Genomic DNA, 13,716 nt, shown 5'->3' on the forward strand with positions numbered 1-13,716 from the left:
CTCTCAGGTGTCCCGTCTTCCTCTGATGTAATTTCCTGTTTCTGCAAGGGCGGGACACTGAGAGGGAATGGAAGGCTGAAGGCGAGCCTGCTTCTTTCACTGGCTGCTGTTGCCACTGCCACTTTGACTTTGAGGTAAAACAGATGTAAATGCAGAGTGACAGGAACAAAAAGGGGGAGAGAAGAGGGTGAGCAGATAGGGGGCTGGGGTTGGAACTGAAACTAGCAGCAGCTGAGAAGGGGGCTAAGGCTGAAAATCAGGGTCTGGAAAGGGGGCAGGTGGGGGCTAGGGTGAATTGCTGGACATGGATGGGAGAGAAGGAAGGGACAAAGGAGAATCACTGGACCTGAATGGGAGGAGAGGGCAGAGGAGAATTGGTGGGCACGGATGGCAGGGAAGAGAAGATTATTGCTGTACATGGATGGGAGGGGAGGGCAGGGGAGAGAGGAGCATTGCTGGACATGGGTGGAGATGAACATGGATGGGAGGGGAGGGCAGGGGAGAGAGGAGAATTGCTTGACATGGGTGGAGGAGATGAGCATGGATGGGAGGGGGAGGGCAGGAGAATTGCTGGACATGGGTGGAGGAGAGGAAAGAGAGATGAAGTGAGATGAACATGGATGGAGGGGAGGAGAGAGAGGAGAAATACTGGACGTAGATGGAGGGGAGAGGAAAATGCTGGACATAGATGGAGGGAAGGGAAGAAAGAGGAAGGTGATGGCTATGGATGGAGGGGAAGGAAGAGAGAGGAAGGAGATGCATATGAATGGATATGAGGGAAAGGGAAGAGAGGAGAAATACTGCACATGGTTGGAGAAAATAAGCAAAAGCTGGATCCACTTTATACCTCCTCCAGTCAAGTCCGCGGAGGACCCAGCTTTTACTTATGGATGTAGGGCAAGAAATTAAGAAGAAAAGAGGAAAGTAAAGAAATAAATGGAAAGGAAGCCCTAGAAACTGAGTTAAGAGATAGAGAGCAGAAGAATCAGAGACTGGGACCAACATGATAAGAAAAACAAAGTCACCAGACCACAAGGGTAGAAAAAAATCATTTTGTTTCCATTTTTTTTTTAGTTTTAGTATTTTTATTGAATTTTGTAACAAAGACAATACAACAGATGCCAAAGCCTTCAAAATGAAATTGAATAAAGAAAAAACTCGGTGCATAATCCTCGCATCTAGACACTCCACTCTACTCCCAACCACCCTGACCACCCCTGACGTTACAATCCCAATATCCAACAATCTAAAAATCCTGGGAGTAATGTTAGACAATCACTTAACCCTAGAAACTCACGCAAATGCCATGATGAAGAAGATGTTCAACATGATGTGGGTGCTGAAAAGAATAAAACCATTCCTCCCCCAAAAAACTTTCCGTAATCTGGTACAATCCACAGTACTCACCCACGCTGACTACTGCAACAGCATCTTCATCGGTTGCAAAGCCCAAATCCTGAAAAAACTCCAAACCGCCCAAAACACGGCAGCCAGACTCATTTTTGGTACATCACAATTTGAAAGTGCAACATTACTCCATGAAAAACTCCACTGGCTCCCTATCAAAGAGCGAATAAACTTCAAAGTCCACACACTGATCCACAAGATTCTTCACGGAGAATCTCCAAGTTACATGACCAATCTAATCGACCTGTCAGCCAGAAACGGGTCCAAATCTTCTCGAACATATCTCAATCTTCACCTTCTCAATTGCAAAGGTCTAAAATACAAAACCTACTACGCATTCAACATCTCTGTTATAGGCAGCCAACTCTGAAACGCCATACCAAGATACATCCGAACAACCAACAAACATCTACGCTTCTGAAAGCTGCTGAAAACATACCTCTTCAAACAAGCCTACCCAAACGACCCAACTTAATCCACGAACCTAATCCACACCACTAACACTAACCATAACTCATTCCTTCCCCTCACATCTCTTCCTCTTATCCTTCTCTATATAATTGTGTTATCTATGCCATACTTTGTACCCATAGATTACGCTACATACATTATGTTACCTCTGGGATACTTTGTACCCATACATTGTGTTATCTATGTAATACTTTGTACACATACATTGTAAGCTGCACTGAACCTGCTATCTAGCGGGAAAGAGTGGGGTATAAATGCAACAAATAAATAAATAACTGAAGTACATTGTAAAACCTTAGTTTAACATTAAGTGTAAGAAAAAGAGAGGAAAAAAAAAAAAGATGACATGGATCAAGGTATGAATCATGCATATTTCACACAGTAGCAGTCACTCATCTAAATCTCATTAATCAAGATACAGTGGAGACCATTTTATTTTATATAAAGCAAAACAATTGATTTTTTAGCATACGTTTCATAGTTATAGGTTTGAAATAATAAGTTCCAACCATTTTTGATGGGTGGCTTGGTGTAGGGATTTCCAAGGTGAGAAAACACTTTTAAAAGATAAAGCCAACATGGTATAAGAAGTATACATTCATTAACCTTTAAAGTGTTCTAAAGCATTGATCTTTGGTATACCATTTTTGTTAACATTGGACCAGAAGATGGAATATATCTATCAATGTAGACCATACTTCTTTCCAATATTTCTGTATACATATACAATCAAATGTGAAATGTTTAATAGTGCCTTTTTGGGATTGACAGCATAAGTTGGAAATAGAGGGATCAATCATGTGTGTTTTGAGTGGTGTCCATAAAGATCTGTGTGAGAAAAAGTAAAGGGATTGTATTGTTGAAGAAGATCTGGAGAATTTAAATAGAGAACTCAAGATTTATCAGTAATGTATTGCTGAATGTCTTCTTCCCAACATTTACATAAACCCAATCATTTTACAGGAGATTTGTTTAAGATAAATTTATATATATATGGGAGGCAACATGATGTATTAGTTGGCTTCCCATAGATATATCCAGGAACTCAGGAGTATGAGGCAACTTTTGAATTTGTAACTTACTTTTTTTCAGCACAGAGCTGAGTTGCAGTCATTGGTAAAATTGAGAGTCTGGTAAAGAGAATTCAGCTTTCATATCTGAGAAAGGTTTCGAAGTAAGATTATTTGAATCAATGAAAGCATTAAGATCCCATATGCCTATGCGTTGCCATTGAGACCATGAAATTTGTTTGTTATCAATCATGAATTTGGGATTATCCAAGTGGTAGTAGATGAGGGAGTGATATCACTGCCTGGATGTCTCAACGTCATCTGAAACTTAACATGGCCAAAACTGAGATTCTCATTCCCCCCCCCCTAAACCCACCTCTCCTCTCCCCCCCTTTCACTATTTCTGTGGATAGCACTCTCATTCTCCCCGTCTCATCAGCTCGTAACCTTGGGGCCATTTTTGACTCTTCTCTCTCCTTCTCTGCTCACATTCAGCAGATTGCCAAAACCTGTCGTTTCTTTCTCTTTAACATCAGCAAAATCCATTCCTTCATCTCTGAGCACTCTACCAGACCCTTGTCTACACTCTCATCACCTTCTCGCCTAGATTACTGCAACCTACTTCTCACCGGCTCCCACTTAGCCTCAGTCCAAAACTCTGGCTGCGCGACTCATTTTCCGCCAGAGTTGCTATGTTCACATTAGCCCTCTCCTCAAGTCACTTCACTGGCTCCCTATCCGTTTCCACATTCAATTCAAACTTATCTTATTGACCTATAAGTGCATTCACTCTGCTGCTCCCCAGTATCTCTCCACTCTTGTCTCTCCCTACACCCCCCTCGGGCACTCCGCTCTGCTGATAAATCTCTCTTGTCTGTCCCCTCTCCTCTACTGCTAATTCCAGACTCCGTTCCTTTACCTTGCTGCACCTCACGCCGAGAATAGACTTCCCGAGCCTGTACGTCTAGCCCCATCTTTGGCCGCTTTTAAGTCCAGGCTAAAAGTCCACCCTCTTGGACACTGCGCTTTAACTCCTATCACTACCTTCACTTGCCCTGTACCCTACCTCTTTATTTCCTTACCTCTTAATTGTTCTGTCTGTTTACCTGGTCTTATTTAGATTGTAGCTCTTTGAGCAGGGACTGGTCTTTTCGTATATGGTGTACAGCGCTGCATATGCCTTGTAGCGCTATAGAAGTGATAAGTAGTATTAGTAGTAGTAGTGGTCAATTGTTTATCAAAAGAGGACATGTGTGTGTGTGGTGTTAATAATGGGATTAGAGGCAATATTTTGTAGGAAGGTGCATACCAATTAAATGAGAATGTACTAGTGGGTTTATAGTGGATTGTTCAAAGATTAGCCTCTAGGTAAACATGCAAAGTTGTGGGGAGTAATCCACTCTAAGCCCTGACGTAATAATGAAGGCTTTGTGATATATAGAAAATCAGGAAATTTTACTCCACCATGCAATTTAGTCAATTTCAATTTACCTAAGGAAATCTGGGAAATTTAAAATTCCATAAAAAAGTAGAGAGTAATTTTTTCCACCTTTTTATAAAAGGTATAAGGAAAAAAGGAGAGGAGTCATGCTCAGAGTATATGTGATGTTAAATACTACCATCATGTTGATAGTATCAAGCGTGCCCCACCTGTTAGATGTAATGGAGACCAAGATGAGAGGGAATCCTCCACCTTAGTTATAATTTTGTCACAATCAATTTTGATGGTGTTAGAAAGATCCCTGTCAAAAAATACAGCCAAATACTTAATAGAGGAGACTAACCCATTTGAGAGGATAACCTGGAATATTAAAAGGAGTACAGACAGCATTAATAGGCATTAGTTCAGTTTTGTTCCAGTTGATTTTATAACCTGATAGCTCTGAGAAATTGAATATTAGTTGAATGAGTGCCTTCATAGATGCCTGTATTCTAGTGAGATAAAGCATTATATCATCAGTATATGCAGAAAGTTTGAACCTTTCTTGACCCATGGAGATTCCAGCTATATCATTATTTTGTCAAATAGCCACCAGAAGGGGCTCAAGAGCCAGGTTAAATAGGAGAGGTGATATAGGACAACCTTATCTGGTGCCTCTATGCAATATAAATGGAGCAAAGAGTTCACCTTTAGACACAATTCGTGCGGAAAGTAATGAGTACAATATATGTAACAGTTTTTAAATGAAGTGATATAGAAGTAGAGAATGATTTGTAGAATTCCACTGGCAAACCATCTGGACCTGGTGCTTTTGCTGAAGGTACTTTTTTGATTGCATAGATAATCATCCCATCTCTCATGATGAGATTAAGTTGACTCACTTGCTGCTCAGAAAAGTAAGGAAAATTTAGTGATGTGAGAAACTTAGAAATATCAAGATCATGAGCAATGCATTCTGAAGAATAAGTGATGTATAAAATGATTCAAAAGCTTCAAGAATTTGAAGTGAAGAAGCCAACGGGGCTCCTGAAAGTGATTGAATTGTAGCTATACGGTGTTTTGTTCTTTTGCCTCTAAGATAGGATGCAAACAGTTTTCCAGCTTTATTGGATTCTGAATAATACAAAGCACTTTGCTTAAAAGTAATGATATTAGAGATACTTGATAGTAGAGAATTATACTGCATTTTAAGAGATCTGAGTTTTTTGAAGTGTAGATTTAGATGAGGATGTATATAAGATCATTTCAAGTTGGCGAATTTCCCTCTCAAGATTGATGATGTTTGCATTATTGGGTTTACGAAGTTGAGATCATAACTAATTATTTCACCTCTCAACCATGTTTTGAATGCTTCCCATACTGTTACATAAGATGATACAGAATTTTCATTATCAGCAAAAAATTTGGTAAATTTCTGGAAAATATGCTGCAGAAAAGCTGGATTTGAGAGTAGAGAGGCATTAAGTCTCCAAGTAGAAGATTTCATTTCACTAGAAGACCAAGTAAAGTCACAAGATATTGCTACAATGGGCAGAGATTGATAGCTCATGTATCTTGCATCAGATAACATAGGGATCAAATCTTTGGTGGCCCAAAAAATAATCTATTCTTGAGTATGTATTGTGAGGAGCGGAATAAAAGGAATAGTCCTCTGGATTGCATACGTACATTAAAGACTTGCAAACTTTGAGTTTGGCAGGCCTGCAATTTGAAGACTGATCCAGTAAGGGTCAATTGGAAAAATTATAGTCTCCTCCAATTATGGTATGACAAGCAAGAGCATTAGATCCTGAAGTGTTGATTTTGTAGAAAAATATAGATTGTCAGAATTTGGAGCCTAAACATAGATTAGTGTAATGGTTTGCCTTCTAGAGTACCTTCCAATCTAGACCATCTACCTTCGTTGTCATGGATTGAGAGAGTAATTGAAAAGGTAGAGATTTTCTAATGAGTGTGATAACACCATTTTTATGTACATTTGCTGGGCTAATAAAGCACAGGTCACAACATTTACCCAAGAGCTTAGAGCCTTCCTGTGCATCTAAATGAGTTTCTTCTTACAGGAAGCAAATATCAGAGTTTTCTTTTTCAGGTATAATATGAGTTTCTTTCTTTGATAGGATTGGATATTCCTTTGATATTAAGGGAGAGTATTCGTATTTTTGCCATTAATATCATAGAAAGTTTGCATCCATTTAATCAATACAATATCAGCATTTATATGCATGGTGAAAACATTGCAGACAATTAGCAGGCTTATAGTCCTCAGGAATAATATTTTTTAAAAAGCCAATAAGCAGAGCAGGATAAATAATCCAATATGTGTAAGTGATAGAAGTAAAAAAAAAAGATGAAATCCAAAGAGAAGGAGAAGAATAACCATTTTTGGGGCACATGCATCCAGAGCAGATACTCGATATGAGCTTCAGCCAGCATTAGATAACATGATATAGAAAAGATAGTATATATAGCAGCAAAGCAAATTCTGCATTGAGAGGTTCGCAAAAAATTAGTAACAAGGTACTTACAAATGTGTTGATTAGCAGAGATGTCATGTGGTGCCAAAAGCGCTTTTTTCGAGAAATCTTTGTAGATCAGTAGGGGCAATATAATGTTTATATTATTTGAAATGTTACTCGCATGGCTGCAGAGTAGGAGACTGTACTGAGTGCCTAACCTGCTTATTTTCGAAAGAGAAGGCTGGCCATCTTCCGACACAAATCAGGAGATGACCGGCCAGCTCCTGAAGCCGGCAAAATTGGTATAATCAAAAGCCGATTTTCGCCGGCTTAAACTGCTTTCCGTCGCAGGGCCAGCCAAAGTTTAAGGGGACATTTCAGTAGGGTATGAAAGGCGGGACGGGGACGTGGTTAAGAGATGGCCGGCTTCGGCCGATAATGGAAAAAAGAAGGCCGGCTCTGAGGAGCTTTTCGCTGGCTTCACTTGGTCCATTTATTTTTAGGACCAAGCCTCAAAAAAGTGCAACTGAGCAGATGACCACGGTAGGGAATTGGGGATGACCTCCCCTTACTCCCCCAGTGGTCATCAACCCCCTCCCACCCAAAAAAATAAAAATAAAAAACATTTTTGCCAGCCTCTATGCCAGCCTCAAATGTCATACTGAGCGCCATGACAGCAGTATGCAGATCCCTGGAGCAGATTTTAGTGGGTGCAGGGGAAACATAAGCTTCAAAATTCTTGACCATCTACCAGGAAGCCTGTGAGGGAATATGTGGAACCATTAGATCAGGAAGGAGCAAAAGGAGCACTCAGGGAAGACAAGGCCATAGTGGAGAAATTGAATGAATTCTTTGCTTCAGTCTTTATGGAAAGGCATAGTTTTCAGGGGTGACAATGTGGAGGAACTGAAAGAAATCTCAGTGAACTTGGAAGATGTACTAAACCAAACTGACAAATTGAAGAGTGATAAATCGCCTGGACCAGATGGTATACATCCCCAGAGTACTGAAATAACTCAAACATGAAATTGCTGATATGCTGTTAGTGATCTGTAACCTGTCATTAAAATCGTCCATAGTATCTGAAGACTGGAGGGTAACCAATGTGATGCCAATTTCTAAAAAGGGTTCCAGGATGATCTTGGAAATTACAGATCAGTAAGACTGACTTCACTGCCGGGCAAAATAGTGGAAACTTTAAAAAAAATAAAATTACAGCACATGTAGACAAACATGGTTTAATGGGACAGAGGTCAACATGGATTCAGCCAGGGAAGGTCTTGGCTCACCAATTTGCTTCATTTCTTTGAATGTGTGAATACACATATGGATAAAGTTTAGCTGGTTGATATAGTTTATCTAGATTTTCAGAAAGCTTTTGACAAAGTACCTCATGAGAGACTCCTGAGAAAATTAATGAGTCATGGGATAGAAGGCAGTATTCTGTTGTGGATTAAGAATTGGTTATTAGGTAGAAAACAGAGGGTAGAGTTAAATGATCATTTTTCTCAATGGAGGAGGGTGAATAGTGGAGTACCATAGGAATCTGTACTGGGGACTGGTGCTATTTAACATATTTATAAATGATCAGAAATCAGAATGATACAAGTTGATTAAATTTGCACACAACATAAATCTATTCAAATTGGGTCAAAATGCATGCAGATTGTGAAAAATTGCAGGAAGACCTTAGGAAGCTGGAAAACTGGGCATATAAATGCCAGAGATGAAATTTAATGTGGAAAGATGCAAAGTGATGCACACTGGGAAAAATAATTTGAATCATAGTTATCTAATGCTAGGTGTCGTGGACAATATGCTGACATTTTCTGGTCAGTGTCTGGTGGCAGCCAAAAAAAACAAACAGGATGCTGGAATAATTAGGAGAGGGAAGCAAAATACGATCAAAAATATTATAATACCACTATATTATTCCATGGTGTGGTCTCATTTTGAGTACTCTATTCAATTCTGGTCACTGTATCTCAAAAAAGATATAGCGGAATTAGAAAAGGTTCAAAGAACAGCGACCAAAATGATGAGGGGATGGAACTGCTCCCATATGAGTTAAGGCTAAAGAGGTTAAGGCTTTTCAGCTTGGAAAAGAGACAGCTGAGGGGAGATATGAACATGTCTACAGAATCCTGAGTGGTGTGGAGTAGGTAGAGATGAATCACACTTTCTGTCATTCAAAAAGTACAAAAACCAGGGGACACTCATTGAACTTTCATGGAAACATTTATTCACCCAAAGAATAGTTAAGCTATGGAACTAGTTGCTGGAGGGTGTGGTAACGGCAATTAGCGTATCTGGGTTTAAAAAAGGTTTGGACAAGTTTCTGGAGGAAAAGTCCATAGTCTGTTGTTGAGATGGACATGGGGAAAGCCACTGCTTGTCCTGGGATTGGTAGCATGGAATGATGCTACTAGTTGGGTTTCTACAAGATTCTTGTGACCTGGATTGGCCACTCTGGAGCTGGATACTGGCTAGATGGACCATTGGTCTGACCCAGTAGGGTTATTCTTATGAAACAATGGTTAGGAAATCTCCAGGAATGTCCCTCAGAAAAGTTTGAACACAAAACATGAAATTTTAAAGTCTATTCTTCTGTTAACTGAGAGCCATGTAGCTCTCTTAGAAGTAGTACATATGATGAAATCTAGATTTCTGAAAGGGGTGATATGATACATATATTCAAATGTACAAGCAAACCTTTGCCAGAGAAGAGAAGGTGGTAGAACTAGAGGACATGAATTGAGGTTGCAGGGGTGCCAACTCTGAAATAATATCAGGAAGTACTTTGTCATGGAGAGGATGTAGATACCTGGAATGCTTCCTGTGGAAGGTGGTGGAGATGAAAATGGAACAAAATTCAAACTGTGTGGGATAACACAAAGGAATCCTGTATAGAGGCATGGAACCAAGCATACTTAATGGTGATTATAGGGCAAACACTAGTACTTGGAAGCAAATTCAGTTGCTGGCAGACTTTAAGAACTGTGCCCTCATCGAGTTCTGAACAGATTGAATGGGCTAGAGTGAGCCTTCGATGATAAGTTCAGAAGTTGGAGTCAGATAGGTTGTCGTATATCCTCTGTCTGCTTAGTCGTGGTCTTCTCATGCGTCTTCTCTGCCTTCGTTAATCTTTTCTAGTCTTTTTCTTGTTTCTTTCAATTATCTTGACTCCATGAGTTTGTCTCTCCATAGCCTGTCTCTGTACCTTCTCTCATCTCACCTCCTTCTGGTGTCACACCCTCATGCTCCTTCTCACCTTCATGTCCTCTTCCCTCCTTCGTGATCTCTCTTTCCTCTCATCTTCTCTCAGCCCCTCTTTTCTCAATCCCTCACAGACATATTCCATCTCTTCAGCTCCTCTTTCCTCTGCATCTTATTTCCCCTCTGTCTGCTCTTCTTCCTCTCTCTCTCTCTCAATCATGTCTCCTTCTGCAAGTTACCTTCTCCTATCACAGCCCATGCTCCATCTCTGAGTTCCGGTCACCTTCACACACCCTGTTTTCTCCACTCACACAGCTCCTCTCTCCCAGCCAATAACCCTTTCAAAATCCCTTCACTTCTTCAAAGCCTCCTTTGTCCTTCCCACAACTGCACTCCCAGCTTCGATCCCCAGTACCTACTTTCTCTTTCCTCTTGCAACTATTTTCTGCCTCTGCATCTTCACAGCAGAATTTGTTCTCTGTCACGAACCCCTTTCAATTCCCTATACTCCATCCTAGTCACTTCTAGTGTGCTCCCCACAGCTCCACTCCCAGTACATGCCCACATCACCTGTCTCATCACCCCCTTACACCTTTTTACTTCTAGCCTTTCAGAGCAGAATTCTCTTCTCCCAAGGCAGTAACCTCTTTCAATTCACTTACCCCTTCCTATTCCCTACCCCTAAAGCTTGTCCGGATCACCCAGCCTTTCTTCCCATTCAGCACCTTTCTGCCTCTTATAGCTTTTCACATCAGTGGTGTTCCTAGCCTGGATGGCACCCGGGGTGGATCGCCGATGTCCCCCCCCCCACTGGGTGGAGCGCACCCCCCCCCCCCAGAGAAATGACACCCCCCCCGGGTGCACGCCTGGGGGGGGTGCCACGGCACGCGCCTGTCAGCTCCGAGTTCACTAACTTCGCTCATTCGCTGCAGCTCCCTCTGCCCCGGAACAGGAAGTAACCTGTTCCGGGGCAGAGGGAGCTGCAGCGAACAAGCGAAGTTAGTGAACTCAGAGCCAACAGCAGCGCGCCGCGGGACCCCCCAGCGGCGTGCACTCGGGGCAGACTGCCCCCACTGCCCCCCCTTGGTAAGTCACTGTTTCACAGATTTCTCTCTCCTTGCCATTAACCTTTTGGAAATCTATTTATCCCTTGCTACCCCCCTCTATTCATCTCTCCACAGCTTCACTCCCAGCTTCTTTCCCCATCCCTTCCCCTCCGTACAACTGTTTTCTGCTACCTCTAGCTCCTCAGTGCTGCATTCTATCTCCCAGCCAATAATCCATTTTAAGCTCTTTCACTCCTTTCTAGCCCCTCTATTCCTCTCCAAGTATTTCCTCTTGCTGATTTTTTAACCATAATTGCTAAATGTATTACAGTGGCAACACGTGTAAAATTGTCAGGCCAATAAAATTATGTAACTCAGTCATCTTTTATCATTTTGACAGCGAGGGATGAGCAGTCATCTTTTTGGAATTATTCAGCATCTGCATCCTTGAAGCCTTTGGCGTCAGAAGTTCTGATGCAGGGCTCATAAGCTAAGTATATTTTACTTTTTCATTACTTATTCGAGAAGCTGGCTAATCCAGATTTTGTGCTGTGTTCATATTTTTGTATTATTAAAGACACTGAGCACTGGGCACTCACAGCACATTATAGCACATAATAAAAAATCACAGTGAGATGGCAACCCATGAATAAAGTGCTATGCTTTACCCGTTAAGTGGTCTTAAGTGACTGCCACATGGGTGATTATATCTCTGAGGGTGCCTCTCTTTATATATACATCTTCAGTGATTTTTGTACGCGTATATAGTACTTCTTTCCTGGTTTTGGGTTCTTTATTTTGTCCTTGGTTACAACAGCAGCCCATTCCCCTTAAATTCATCAATCAGGAACAGCCAGCTAATAAACACTCTCTCTCTCTCTCTCACCTATACCCATACCTATTGGTCAGATAGCCCAGCCAATAGGCTACAGAGGGAGGAGGAACAGTAACAGGGATACAGAAACACTGTCTTCCTGCCTTCCTTTGCTGACCTGCAACATCGAGATTTGTGCTCCAAATTTGTTAAAGTATATTATTAAAATATTGGGGGTGCCAAGGCACACACAGCACCCTCAGAGCTGGCACCTATGGGTTTAGTAATGGGTCAGCACACTCAGGTACCTCAAAAAATGCCTAACCCTAAGCCTATTGGAAGCATCTAAAAATAGTTTCAGCTCTCAGTTTGTAACAGCTAGGAACTGTCACACTCTTATTTCACTGAACTGCTACAAAGGGGATCTCAAAAGGTGCAAATCTGTTTTTACTTTATGCAGTATTTTAATAAAATGATGCCTCCTCACTATCCCTCTAGTAAAACTTGACAGCTGTCTAGTGAAAAGTGTTCCTACTGATACTACTCAGCATAGGAAGGTAGACAGACCATCTGTATTCCACCTGTTGCAAGATCAATTTATGACTACCACAATGCATTGATCTCCAATAATTTAAGCACCTTCTCCAGAAGCAAGCTGGACTGCATAAATTCATAGTTGAGCTCCAGCCTTATGACAGCAAGTACCATACATAACCCAACAGATTTGTTAGTTGCTAAAGAAATTCTTAATTTTGCAGCCACCTGCTCAAAGTGGTACCAAGAGAGAACAAACATCAGTACTGTAAGGACCCACTAAAGAATATATCTAAACCTGAACTATATTTCCATGACCTGAGGCTTGATTAATAAGTTAATACTGCAGAAGATTCAAAGTGAGCAGATATCCCTGAACAGCCTATAGGCATGCATCAGTCAAATAATTTTAAGATTCAGACTTTAATCTCAACAAAAATAATCTGGATTGCTAGATAACAAGAAAGTTGACTTAGTATTAGCTTTTCTCATGAATGCACAGAGTCCATATCCCTAAGAAGGAAAATGCCTTATTTAATGGGTATATACTGTATAAAGCAACAAGCAAGATCAATAACATCAGACCTAAGTCACTGGATAGCTATCCAGGTACCAGTCTGCTCTATATATGATATTTAGAGCCTGTGTCCAGCACTGGCAGCACTGAATATCCTAGTAGAACCTTACCCATGGATATGACATATTGAGCTGCATTTTAGAAATAATGGAAAAACTGAAATCAAGGCATTCAGACTGGGACATATCAAGTTCCGCTAGCATTTCAGAACAAGATCTGTTGATGTAGATCCTGTTCTATAACACATGAGGGAATGGCACATTTATGTTCTGTTTGGCATGTTGCAAAAGCATCCATTATAAAACCATAAACATCTAAAATAAATGGAGTCAAAATGGGCACATAAACATGTACTACTAATCATTTTGTATAGTGCTACTAGGTGTATGCAGTGTTGTACTTTCTGTGTCCCTAGAGGGTTCATAATCTAAGCTTTTATACCTGAGGCAATGGAGAGTTAAGTGACTTGCCAAGGTCACAAGGAGCTGCAGTGGGAATTAAACCCAGGTAGCCAGCATTAAAGCTCATTGCATTAACCATTATGCCACTCCTCCATATATATGTTTATGTTCTGAAATAGCAATATACACAGGCATGTGTCAGAACATATGTTTATGTCAGTCATTTAGAAATAGTGGTATGAAAGGAGCAGATCACATAGGAAAAGGTCAGTTGCGAAACACTTTATTCATATGAGAAATAAAAAAGCTTTTTTATAGACCTCACATGAATAAAATTATT

The sequence above is a fragment of the Microcaecilia unicolor genome, chromosome 1 (genome assembly GCF_901765095.1).
Source record: "Microcaecilia unicolor chromosome 1, aMicUni1.1, whole genome shotgun sequence".
Taxonomy (NCBI): Eukaryota; Metazoa; Chordata; class Amphibia; order Gymnophiona; family Siphonopidae; genus Microcaecilia; species Microcaecilia unicolor.